Source organism: Asterias rubens, chromosome 11, assembly GCF_902459465.1.
Source record: "Asterias rubens chromosome 11, eAstRub1.3, whole genome shotgun sequence".
Taxonomy (NCBI): Eukaryota; Metazoa; Echinodermata; class Asteroidea; order Forcipulatida; family Asteriidae; genus Asterias; species Asterias rubens.
This window is the reverse complement of record NC_047072.1, coordinates 16960893-16972980: the sequence shown is the minus strand read 5'-3', so window position 1 is coordinate 16972980 and position 12088 is coordinate 16960893. Positions and strand designations below refer to the sequence as shown.

Below are 12088 nucleotides of genomic sequence, written 5' to 3'. Positions count from 1 at the left end.
TCGTTATTTTTCAAAATTTACCAAATGTCAACTTTCATATTGAAGTGGTGCAATTTTCAATCAAACACAGTTAAAAAATCGGCCAGGGGTTTCCTTACGGGTGGCGAACCCTTTGTCACTGAATTTTTGCTCTTCTGTTTTCAGAGTTCAAAATATAAAACCAAATAGTTGGGGGCTTGTTTTCAAAACTTATAAATCACCTTATATGAAGTGGCGCATTTTCAATGCATAAACCAGTCCAAAAATCGGCCTCCTCATCAGTAAGACATCTCTGTGGCATCAGGTCAACATCGTTGTTGTTGTCGTCGCCGGTGGTGATTTCATCTCCTTGTTCCAGTGAGCTCTTTTCTTGAGATCTATAAGTGTAGACTGATCCGAAGATCTTGATTCTCTTCAGGAGTACTCAATTTCTTGATGCCTGCAAATATAAAAAAATATAAAAAAATTACTTTTATATAAAAAAATGAACATTTGACCTTAACCATCCTGGGGTCGATTTCACAAATGGTTAGAAAGATGAAAAAACAGTGAAAGTTTCAGCAAAATAGGTCAATTGGTTCTACTTGCTTAGAAAACAGAAAGAAGCAAAACCCTGTCACAGTAGCGATGAATCCATCCAAGGTAAAGATTTCAATACATCAACAAACTATGTTTGCTTTTTCCCCAAACATTTAAAAATAATTGGCCAGGGATTTCCTTACAGACTGTCACTGATTTTTGCTCTCTGTTTGCACAGGTCAAATATAAAAACCTCTGAAATAAAACGAACCTATTTGTATGTCAAAATATTTGGAGGGGTTTCCTGTTATTTTTCAAAATTTACCAAATGTCAACTTTCAATTTGAAGTGGTGCAATTTTCAATCAAACACAGTTAAAAAATCGGCCAGGGGTTTCCTTACGGGTGGCAAACCCTTTGTCACTGAATTTTTGCTCTTCTGTTTTCAGAGTTCAAAAGAAAAAAACCAAAGAGTAGGGGGCTTGTTTTTCAAAACTTATAAATCACCTTATACGAAGTGGCGCATTTTTCAATGCATAAACCAGTCCAAAAATCGGCCTCCTCATCAGTAAGACATCTCTGTGGCATCAGGTCAACATCGTTGTTGTTGTCGTCGCCGGTGGTGATTTCATCTCCTTGTTCCAGTGAGCTCTTGTCTTGAGATCTATAAGTGTAGACTGATCCGAAGATGTTGATTCTCTTCAGGAGTACTCAATCCCTTGATGCCTGTAAATATAAAAAAATATATAAAAAAAATTACTTTTATATAAAAAAATGAACATTTGACCTTAACCATCCTGGGGTCGATTTCACAAATGGTTAGAAAGATGAAAAAACAGTGAAAGTTTCAGCAAAATAGGTCAATTGGTTCTACTTGCTGAGGTAACAGAAAGAAGCAAAACCCTGTCACAGTAGCGATAAATCTATCGGAGGTTAAGATTTCGATACATCAACAAACTATGTTTGCTTTTTTTCCAAAACAGTTAAAATTAATTGGCCAGGGATTTCCTTACTAACTGTCACTGATTTTTGCTCCTCAGTTTTCACAGGTAAAATATAAAACCTCTGAAATAAAAGGAACCTATTTGTATATCAAAATATTGGTTCTACTTGCTTAGAAAACAGAAAGAAGCAAAACCCTGTCACAGTAGCGATGAATCCATTAAAGGTAAAGATTTCAATACATCCACAAACTATGTTTGCTTTTTCCCCAAACATTTAAAAATAATTGGCTAGGGATTTCCTTACAGACTGTCACTGATTTTTGCTCTCTGTTTTCACAGGTAAAATATAAAACCTCTGAAATAAAACGAACCTATTTGTATGTCAAAATATTTGGAGGGGTTTCCTGTTATTTTTCAAAATTTACCAAATGTCAACTTTCAATTTGAAGTGGTGCAATTTTCAATCAAACACAGTTAAAAAATCGGCCAGGGGTTTCCTTACGGGTGGCGAACCCTTTGTCACTGAATTTTTGCTCTTCTGTTTTCAGAGTTCAAAATATAAAACCAAATAGTTGGGGGCTTGTTTTTCAAAACTTATAAATCACCTTATATGAAGTGGCGCATTTTTCAATGAATAAACCAGTCAAAAAATCGGCCTCCTCATCAGTAAGACATCTCTGTGGCATCAGGTCGTCATCGTTGTCGTCGCCGGTGGTGATTTCATCTCCTTGTTCCAGTGAGCTCTTGTCTTGAGATCTATAAGGGTAGACTGATCCGAAGACGTTGATTCTCTTCAGGAGTACTCAATCTCTTGATGCCTGTAAATATAAAAAAATATATAAATAAATTACTTTTACATAAAAAATGAACCTTGGACCCTAACCTTACTGGGGTCGATTTTGCAAATGGTTAGAAAGATGAAAAAACAGTGAAAGTTTCAGGGGGACATACAAATAGGTCAATTGGAACCTATTTGTATGTCAAAATATTTGGAGGGGTTTCCTGTTATTTTTCAAAATTTACCAAATGTCAACTTTCAATTTGAAGTGGTGCAATTTTCAATCAACCACAGTTAAAAAATCGGCCAGGGGTTTCCTTACGGGTGGCGAACCCTTTGTCACTGAATTTTTGCTCTTCTGTTTTCAGAGTTCGAAAGAAAAAAACCAAATAGTTGGGGGCTTGTTTTTCAAAACTTATAAATCACCTTATATGAAGTGGCGCATTTTTCAATGAATAAACCAGTAAAAAAATCGGCCTCCTCATCAGTAAGAAATCTCTGTGGCATCAGGTCGTCATCGTTGTTGTCGTCGCCGGTGGTGATTTCATCTCCTTGTTCCAGTGAACTCTTGTCTTGAGATCTATAAGTGTAGACTGATCCGAAGATCTTGATTCTCTTCAGGAGTACTCAATCTCTTGATGCCTGTAAATATAAAAAAATATATAAAAAAAAATTACTTTTATATAAAAAAATAAACATTTGACCTTAACCATCCTAGGGTCGATTTCACAAATGGTTAGAAAGATGAAAAAACAGTGAAAGTTTCAGCAAAATAGGTTAATTGGTTCTACTTGCTTAGAAAGAACAGAAAGAAGCAAAACCCTGTCACAGTAGCGATGAATACATTCAAGGTAAAGATTTCAATACATCAACAAACTATGTTTGCTTTTTCCCCAAACATTTAAAAATAATTGGCCAGGGATTTCCTTACAGACTGTCACTGATTTTTGCTCTCTGTTTTCACAGGTAAAATATAAAACCTCTGAAATAAAACGAACCTATTTGTATGTCAAAATATTTGGAGGGGTTTCCTGTTATTTTTCAAAATTTACCAAATGTCAACTTTCATATTAAAGTGGTGCAATTTTCAATCAAACACAGTTAAAAAATCGGCCAGGGGTTTCCTTACGGGTGGCGAACCCTTTGTCACTGAATTTTTGCTCTTCTGTTTTCAGAGTTCAAAATATAAAACCAAATAGTTGGGGGCTTGTTTTTCAAAACTTATAAATCACCTTATATGAAGTGGCGCATTTTTCAATGCATAAACCAGTCCAAAAATCGGCCTCCTCATCAGTAAGACATCTCTGTGGCATCAGGTCAACATCGTTGTTGTTGTTGTCGCCGGTGGTGATTTCATCTCCTTGTTCCAGTGAGCTCTTTTCTTGAGATCTATAAGTGTAGACTGATCCGAAGATCTTGATTCTCTTCAGGAGTACTCAATCTCTTGATGCCTGCAAATATAAAAAAATATATAAAAAAAATTACTTTTATATAAAAAAATGAACATTTGACCTTAACCATCCTGGGGTCGATTTCACAAATGGTTAGAAAGATGAAAAAACAGTGAAAGTTTCAGCAAAATAGGTCAATTGGTTCTACTTGCTTAGAAAACAGAAAGAAGCAAAACTCTGTCACAGTAGCGAAGAATCCATCCAAGGTAAAGATTTCAATACATCAACAAACTATGTTTGCTTTTTCCCCAAACATTTAAAAATAATTGGCCAGGGATTTCCTTACAGACTGTCACTGATTTTTGCTCTCTGTTTGCACAGGTCAAATATAAAAACCTCTGAAATAAAACGAACCTATTTGTATGTCAAAATATTTGGAGGGGTTTCCTGTTATTTTTCAAAATTTACCAAATGTCAACTTTCAATTTGAAGTGGTGCAATTTTCAATCAAACACAGTTAAAAAATCGGCCAGGGGTTTCCTTACGGGTGGCGAACCCTTTGTCACTGAATTTTTGCTCTTCTGTTTTCAGAGTTCAAAATATAAAACCAAATAGTTGGGGGCTTGTTTTTCAAAACTTATAAATCACCTTATATGAAGTGGCGCATTTTTCAATGCATAAACCAGTCCAAAAATCGGCCTCCTCATCAGTAAGAAATCTCTGTGGCATCAGGTCGTCATCGTTGTTGTCGTCGCCGGTGGTGATTTCATCTCCTTGTTCCAGTGAACTCTTGTCTTGAGATCTATAAGTGTAGACTGATCCGAAGATCTTGATTCTCTTCAGGAGTACTCAATCTCTTGATGCCTGTAAATATAAAAAAATATATAAAAAAAAATTACTTTTATATAAAAAAATAAACATTTGACCTTAACCATCCTAGGGTCGATTTCACAAATGGTTAGAAAGATGAAAAAACAGTGAAAGTTTCAGCAAAATAGGTTAATTGGTTCTACTTGCTTAGAAAGAACAGAAACAAGCAAAACCCTGTCACAGTAGCGATGAATCCATCCAAGGTAAAGATTTCAATACATCAACAAACTATGTTTGCTTTTTCCCCAAACATTTAAAAATAATTGGCCAGGGATTTCCTTACAGACTGTCACTGATTTTTGCTCTCTGTTTGCACAGGTCAAATATAAAAACCTCTGAAATAAAACGAACCTATTTGTATGTCAAAATATTTGGAGGGGTTTCCTGTTATTTTTCAAAATTTACCAAATGTCAACTTTCAATTTGAAGTGGTGCAATTTTCAATCAAACACAGTTAAAAAATCGGCCAGGGGTTTCCTTACGGGTGGCAAACCCTTTGTCACTGAATTTTTGCTCTTCTGTTTTCAGAGTTCGAAAGAAAAAAACCAAAGAGTAGGGGGCTTGTTTTTCAAAACTTATAAATAACCTTATACGAAGTGGCGCATTTTTCAATGAATAAACCAGTCCAAAAATCGGCCTCCTCATCAGTAAGACATCTCTGTGGCATCAGGTCGTCATCGTTGTCGTCGTCGCCGATGGTGATTTCATCTCCTTGTTCCAGTGAGCTCTTGTCTTGAGATCTATAAGTGTAGACTGATCCGAAGATGTTGATTCTCTTCAGGAGTACTCAATCTCTTGATGCCTGTAAATATAAAAAAATATATAAAAAAAATTACTTTTACATAAAAAAAAGAACCTTTGACCCTAACCATCCTCGAGTCGATTTCACAAATGGTTAGAAAGATGAAAAAACAGTGAAAGTTTCAGCAAAATAGGTTAATTGGTTCTACTTGCTTAGAAAACAGAAACAAGCAAAACCCTGTCACAGTAGCGATGAATCCATTAAAGGTAAAGATTTCAATACATCAACAAACTATGTTTGCTTTTTCCCCAAACATTTAAAAATAATTGGCCAGGGATTTCCTTACAGACTGTCACTGATTTTTGCTCTCTGTTTTCACAGGTAAAATATAAAACCTCTGAAATAAAACGAACCTATTTGTATGTCAAAATATTTGGAGGGGTTTCCTGTTATTTTTCAAAATTTACCAAATGTCAACTTTCAATTTGAAGTGGTGCAATTTTCAATCAAACACAGTTAAAAAATCGGCCAGGGGTTTCCTTACGGGTGGCGAACCCTTTGTCACTGAATTTTTGCTCTTCTGTTTTCAGAGTTCAAAATATAAAACCAAATAGTTGGGGGGCTTGTTTTTCAAAACTTATAAATCACCTTATATGAAGTGGCGCATTTTTCAATGAATAAACCAGTCAAAAAATCGGCCTCCTCATCAGTAAGACATCTCTGTGGCATCAGGTCGTCATCGTTGTTGTCGTCGCCGGTGGTGATTTCATCTCCTTGTTCCAGTGAGCTCTTGTCTTGAGATCTATAAGTGTAGACTGATCCGAAGATGTTGATTCTCTTCAGGAGTACTCAATCTCTTGATGCCTGTAAATATAAAAAAATATATAAAAAAAATTACTTTTACATAAAAAATTAACCTTTGACCCTAACCATCCTGGGGTCGATTTTACAAATGGTTAGAAAGATGAAAAAACAGTGAGATGAAAAAACAGTGAAAGTGCGGCTTTACATCCAATCCGAAGGGCGAAGCAATGGTTAAGTGTCTCGCTTAACCCTTTCAATACCATTGTCGAGTTTACTCGACCGCGCAGTGCAACCGCTTCCTTACCATTGTCGAGAAAACTCGACTGTGCGTTGTGTAGTCGCTCCGTCCCAATGTCGAGAAAACTCGACAGAAAAAAGCCTTGCCTTTGAGAGATTGTATTTATTTTGTTTGGCGCCCTCTGTTGTTAGGTTTTATATAGACGGGTTGCTTGTTTACCAAGCATTGCAATGGTATGTATTGTATAGGGGGTCGCAATTATGATTTTCCGAGAAAAGTACGTTTGAAGATTTCACGCTTCCGTTTTTTTTGGACAAAAATCACCATCATGTCTCCTCATTGCACGAAGGTTTTGGCTTATATGTTTGCCTATAGTGACTCTATAAAAAGACTTGGGAAGTTCTATCAAAGTATCTAGTGAACATTTGGCATCAAATCGTGGTATTTCGTCGCCAGACATGCAGTCAGATGATGAAAAAACCGGACTATATAACAACGGTAGCTAACTGGACCGAGCACGTCACCCGTTCCAACGCCGTGGGCTTGGGCGTGCATGGCGGGCGGGCCCCGACCGACTCGTGCTGGTCGAAGTGACCACGGTGGCTGAACACTTTCAAAACAAAAAAGATTTTTCAGCATAATAGGTTCCGATTTTGGTACAAATGGAAATAGAAGCTTATAATAAAAACGATTATATTTTCCGAGTAGTTTTTACAAACTTTTCTTGAGGAAAATTAGGTTGAAAATCTTGTCGTTTTTCTTGAGACAGAAATCCTGAATAAAAATAGAAGTAAGTCGTTTTAGCCAGAAATCTTGCAAACAAAATTAAGATAATAAATATACAAATTAGACATCGTAGGGCCACTGATTTTCCGTTTCAGAAAAGTGCAAATTCCGTTTGGCAAAAACATGAATTCCGTTTCAGGCACAAAAAATTCCGTTTCATGTTTTTTTAATTAGATAAAAGGTTGTTTAATACCCAGGGACACACTTATAAAAATTAATTTGAGATAAGTTGCACTGCTGACTTCGTAAAATGTTCCTTTGAACTGACAAATTTCAAAAAAACACTTTAATTTGTTTATTTTTTTATTGTGGATTATTTTGTATACTGCTGTTCGATGAAACAAAAACATGTAGTCAGGGTAAAAAGGTTGCACTGGTGACTGCAGTATCAATGCACTTGATGTGATAGACTTGATTCCAAGCCTAAAACTGCAGTTGATTCTCTGCATCAGCCACATTGTAGGCCAATGACAGGAGTGTATCCACAAGAGGGCGCTGTTTCAGCATGATCAAAGACTTGGGAACAAGTCTATGGACGTGACCGTTCTCCATCCACAAACAAAATGTCAGCCATTTTGTTTTCGCTTTGGCGACAGAATGTTGACAGTTTACGGTTTTATTTTAGACCTTTGCGAGATGAAAAAACATTGTATGTGTTCTTATAGATCATAGGTAAGCTAGTTTGTGTATTATTGTTGGTAAAAGAGAGGGAGAAAATGCAATTTGGGTGAACATAAAATGTTAAAAACATGCCGCGAATAATGCCCTTCGCTTAACCATGTTAACAACGTGTGTACATGGTGTGTGTAAACATGGAGCATGGTGTGAAGTAGAACAGAATGATCCACGGTTACGATCTCGTACTTTTTAATGGTCTGATTTCTGATGCTTTTTTAGTTTAACAAAAAGAATCTTAATAAAGAATGCAATTTCAATAGTTTTGGCGTCAAGAAAATAAAAAATAAAATAAAAAATATAATTTTCTGAAATCCCGTTTTCCGTTTCAAAGGGCGGATTTCCGCGAATTCCGTCCGTTTTCTGCGATCGCGGAAAATCAGTGGCCCTAACATCGTAGGAAAGGTCATTTCATATGCTACAAATTGCATGCACAAAGTTTTTCCAAAGAATAATGTCTTCCCACAGATTTCAAGATTGAAAACAGTACACACTGCAAATTGCGTTATATATTTGTTAGTGTGAAAAAATACGGTACACAGCATTGTGACCTTTGTCAACAATGCGGTATCCGGTTCGGCGCTTGCAATAAACAATGTGGTATTGAAAGGGTTAAGGACACAAGTGTCATGGCTGGGGATTCGAACCCACACTCTGCTGATCAGAAACACCAGAGTTTGAACTTGATGCTCTTAACCACTCGGCCATGACACTTCCGACAACGGTTTACACACATGTCATATGAACAGTGAATTTCTGCTTGTACTAATCCGCATGTAGCACTGAAATCCGTCATTCAGTGACGCTCGTGGCTCTGCAACAATGTTACCCCTGATCAATGGACCATTTATTTCATTCATCAAACCAACTCAGAAATTGCCTGTGCAGCCAAATATGAACCATCTCTGCCCTCACAGGTACCTACTTACCCCTGTGCAATCTATGGAAACTGTATGATAAACCTAAAAGGATCTACAAGCCTAAAGCCCGGTTCATACTTCCTGCAAATGCGAACAAATTTTGTTGTCACAAACTCGCAATGAATCACTCGCAACAGTTGAACTGTGTTCAACCTCTTTGAAACATTCGTTAACTAAACAGGGCTGGGTTGCCAAAATTCACTTTGCATTTGCAGGAAGTATGAACCAGGTTTAAAGTCACCTGGAAGTGGTATTTTTTCAAAATAAAGCTTTTGTCACTAATAGGGGGCCTATGTGTTTTGATGAGTGAAATGTGAATAAACAGTTAACTAAGGTTTTAAAAAATCATTTCTTATGTTATTTACAAATTTAAGAGTAGACCCGACCCGAGAGGGCGCTGTTCGTGACGTCAATCGAGGCAGACTTTGCCTGTAATGCGTAGAGTAAACACAATTGCAAAGTACATGTACGGACCAAGTCGTGAGTTTGTACGTTTCAAAACAAAACAAAATGTGTTTTTTTTCCGGCAATGCCGACCAGGTGTATTACTGCTGAATGCAGAAAAACACTTTTTGAAATGTACCAACTTACGACTTGGACGTACATGTACTTTGCACGTGTGTTTACTATACGCATTGCAGGCAAAGTCTGCCTCGATTGACGTCACAAAAGGGGTAGGCGGAGTCAGTCCCCCCCCAAACAACTTTACATATTTTTTAAACATATAAATCGTGATAAACAATTACTAAAAAAATTGTTTTATTGTTCGTAAGCATATACTCTTATGTTTGAAAGAAAACAAATTCTATTTCCAGGTGACTTTAAGTAGTGATTAACTTACTTGCATGATGGGCAGAAATAGATGACGGTTTGTCCTTCATCAGCTGATCGTGTTTGCCTGGTGTGGCAATGAAGTCCATCGTGACGGCACTTGGCACATGCCCTGTCAATCTGAAACCAGACCAGATACAAAAATGAAATTAAGAAGTGATGAAAAATAACCAAGCAATGATAATACGTTTTTTGTTTTGTTTTTCAATGATTAATGGACAAAACATAGAAAGATGAAGTAAAACTGTGAAAGTTTCAGCAAAACAGATCTACTGGTTCTACTTGCTGAGAAAACAGAAAGAAGCAAAACCCTGGCACAGTAGCAATCAATCAATAAGAGGTAAAGATTTCGATACATCAACATATAAGGTTTGCTTTTTTTTCAAACTTTTCAAAATGATTGGCCAGGGGTGTCCTTCCGGGTGGCGAACACAGGTAAAATATAAAACCTCTGAAATAAAACAAACCTATTTGTATATCAAAATATTTGGGGGCTTCCGTTAGTTTTCAAATTTTACCTAATTTCAATCAAAAGCACCGCTAAAAAATTTACCAGGGGTTTCCTTACAGGGTGGCGAACCCTTTGTTACTGAATTTTTGCTCTTCTGGTTTCAGAGTTAAAAATATAAAACCAAATATTTGGGGGCTTATTTTTCAAGACTTGCCAAATAAATCACCCAATATGAAGTGGCAAATTTTTCAATTAATAAACAGCAGTTAAAAAATTGGCTAGAGGTTTCCCTATGGGTGGCGAACCCATATCACTTAAGTTTGCTCTTCTAAAGAATTAAATAAAAAACCTCCGATATAAAACGGTTTCTAACCAAATATTTTTTTGGGGGGGGTAATTTTCCAAAATTACCATATTATTAAAAAAATGACCGTTTAAAATGAAGTGGTACTTTTTTCAATTAAACACAGTTAAAAAATTGCCAGCGGTTTCCCTACGGGTGGCGAACCCATATCACGGATTGTTGCTCTTCTTAAAGGTTAAATATAAACCTTCTGAAATAAAACAAATATTTCTAACCAAATATTTGGGGAGGAGAGAGGGTAATTACCAAATTATAAAAAAAAAAATCGCCTTTTAAAATGAAGTGGTACTAAACACAGTTAAAAAATTGGCCAGAAGTTTCCCTACGGATGGCGAACCCATATCACTGAATGTTGCTCTTCTTAAGAGTTAAATATAAAACCTCTGAAATAAAACAAAACTATTTCTGACCAAATATTTAGGGAGGGGGAGGGTAATTACCAAATTACCAAGCCTTTTAAAACGAAGTGGTACATTTTTCAACTAAAACAGTTAAAACATTGGCCAGAGGTTAACCTTTATCACTGAATTTTGCTGTTTTCAGAGGGATAAACCTCTGAAATAAAATAAACAAGTACCAACAAAGAACTTTGGGGTTGCTTTTTTTTCAAAATTTACAAAATGATAAACCACCTTTTATTCAAAACGAAATTGTGGCTTTTTTTCTCTCAAACCATTTCATAATAATGACCAGAGGTCCCCCTACAGGTGGCAAACCCTTTACACTAATTCGTTTTTGTGTCTTTCCTGAAGAAAAACAAAATGGTGAACCTAAACATTTTGGGAGTTATATTCTTCAAAAGAAACCATATGCAATAAATCACCTAATAAATTTCATCTATTGTGCATCTTTTTTTTCATAAACCAATTTTAAAAATTCAGAGTAATGTAAATGTTGAAACCTCTGCAAGAAAAAATAAAAACAAAATGTTTTGATGGTTCTAGCAGGGGCAACTAAACAACAATAATGTACAAACATTTCTGTATGTAAACATCAAGATATAAACCTAAACAATTTGGACAATTCCTAAGACATGTAAGATAAAACTCCAGTGTTTCACTCACCAGTGGTCCTAGGTCTTTCTGGTCGACGACCTCCTGACGGCCTTCAACATTCTTGTGAGAGTTGAGACGCAGATATGAATGATAGACCACACCATGTAATGCAGCTGTAATGAGAAGGAAGACAATAAGTGACTTTTCATTCATTCAAAAAATGCTGTCTGTGCTATTAATTGGTAGTGATATTATGGATAACTTTCCGTATGGCGCCCCCACTTTTTCACTCATTTTTACAAAAAGGGATATATCTATCAGGTAAATTAAATACTATATTATTTTATTTCGAATGAAAAAGTGGTCGCGCCATACGGAAACTTTTCCGATATAAAATATGCGGTCATCGCTGAGTGATACAAAGAAAAAAAATCACTGATAATATAAATAAGAACAACTTTACACAAGTGTTACATTTTGTTGAAAATCTGTGAAAGGAATATAATTTTTATATCCTAAAAAAAACAAATTATCAGTCACAGGTCATTTACATCGTCAGACTCAAAGTCATTGAGCTGAATTTGCATTAATATTCAAAGTCTGAGTGTTGCGATCATGCATCAGCCTCCTCCCCCACCGCCTCCTTGACCACGTCCCGACTCCGCCTACCCCTTTTATAATTAACGCACAAGTCAAGGGGGTTATCACACACAAGTTTACAAGCTCCGGTTTCCACAATAAATATATATATTCCAAACTTACTTTTTGCATTTACTTTGTGAGGACATGTCTTGCACTTCAT

General features: G+C 36.2%; 1 long non-coding RNA gene across 1 annotated transcript; it reads right to left on the bottom strand.

Annotated features, from left to right (window-relative positions):
* Positions 1 to 9562: 9562 nt before the first annotated feature.
* Positions 9563 to 12088, bottom strand: LOC117297019. Its single transcript, XR_004519837.1, has 3 exons — positions 12049 to 12088; positions 11356 to 11459; positions 9563 to 9596 (listed from the first exon to the last, which is right to left on the bottom strand). It is a non-coding gene; the product is annotated as an uncharacterized LOC117297019 (long non-coding RNA).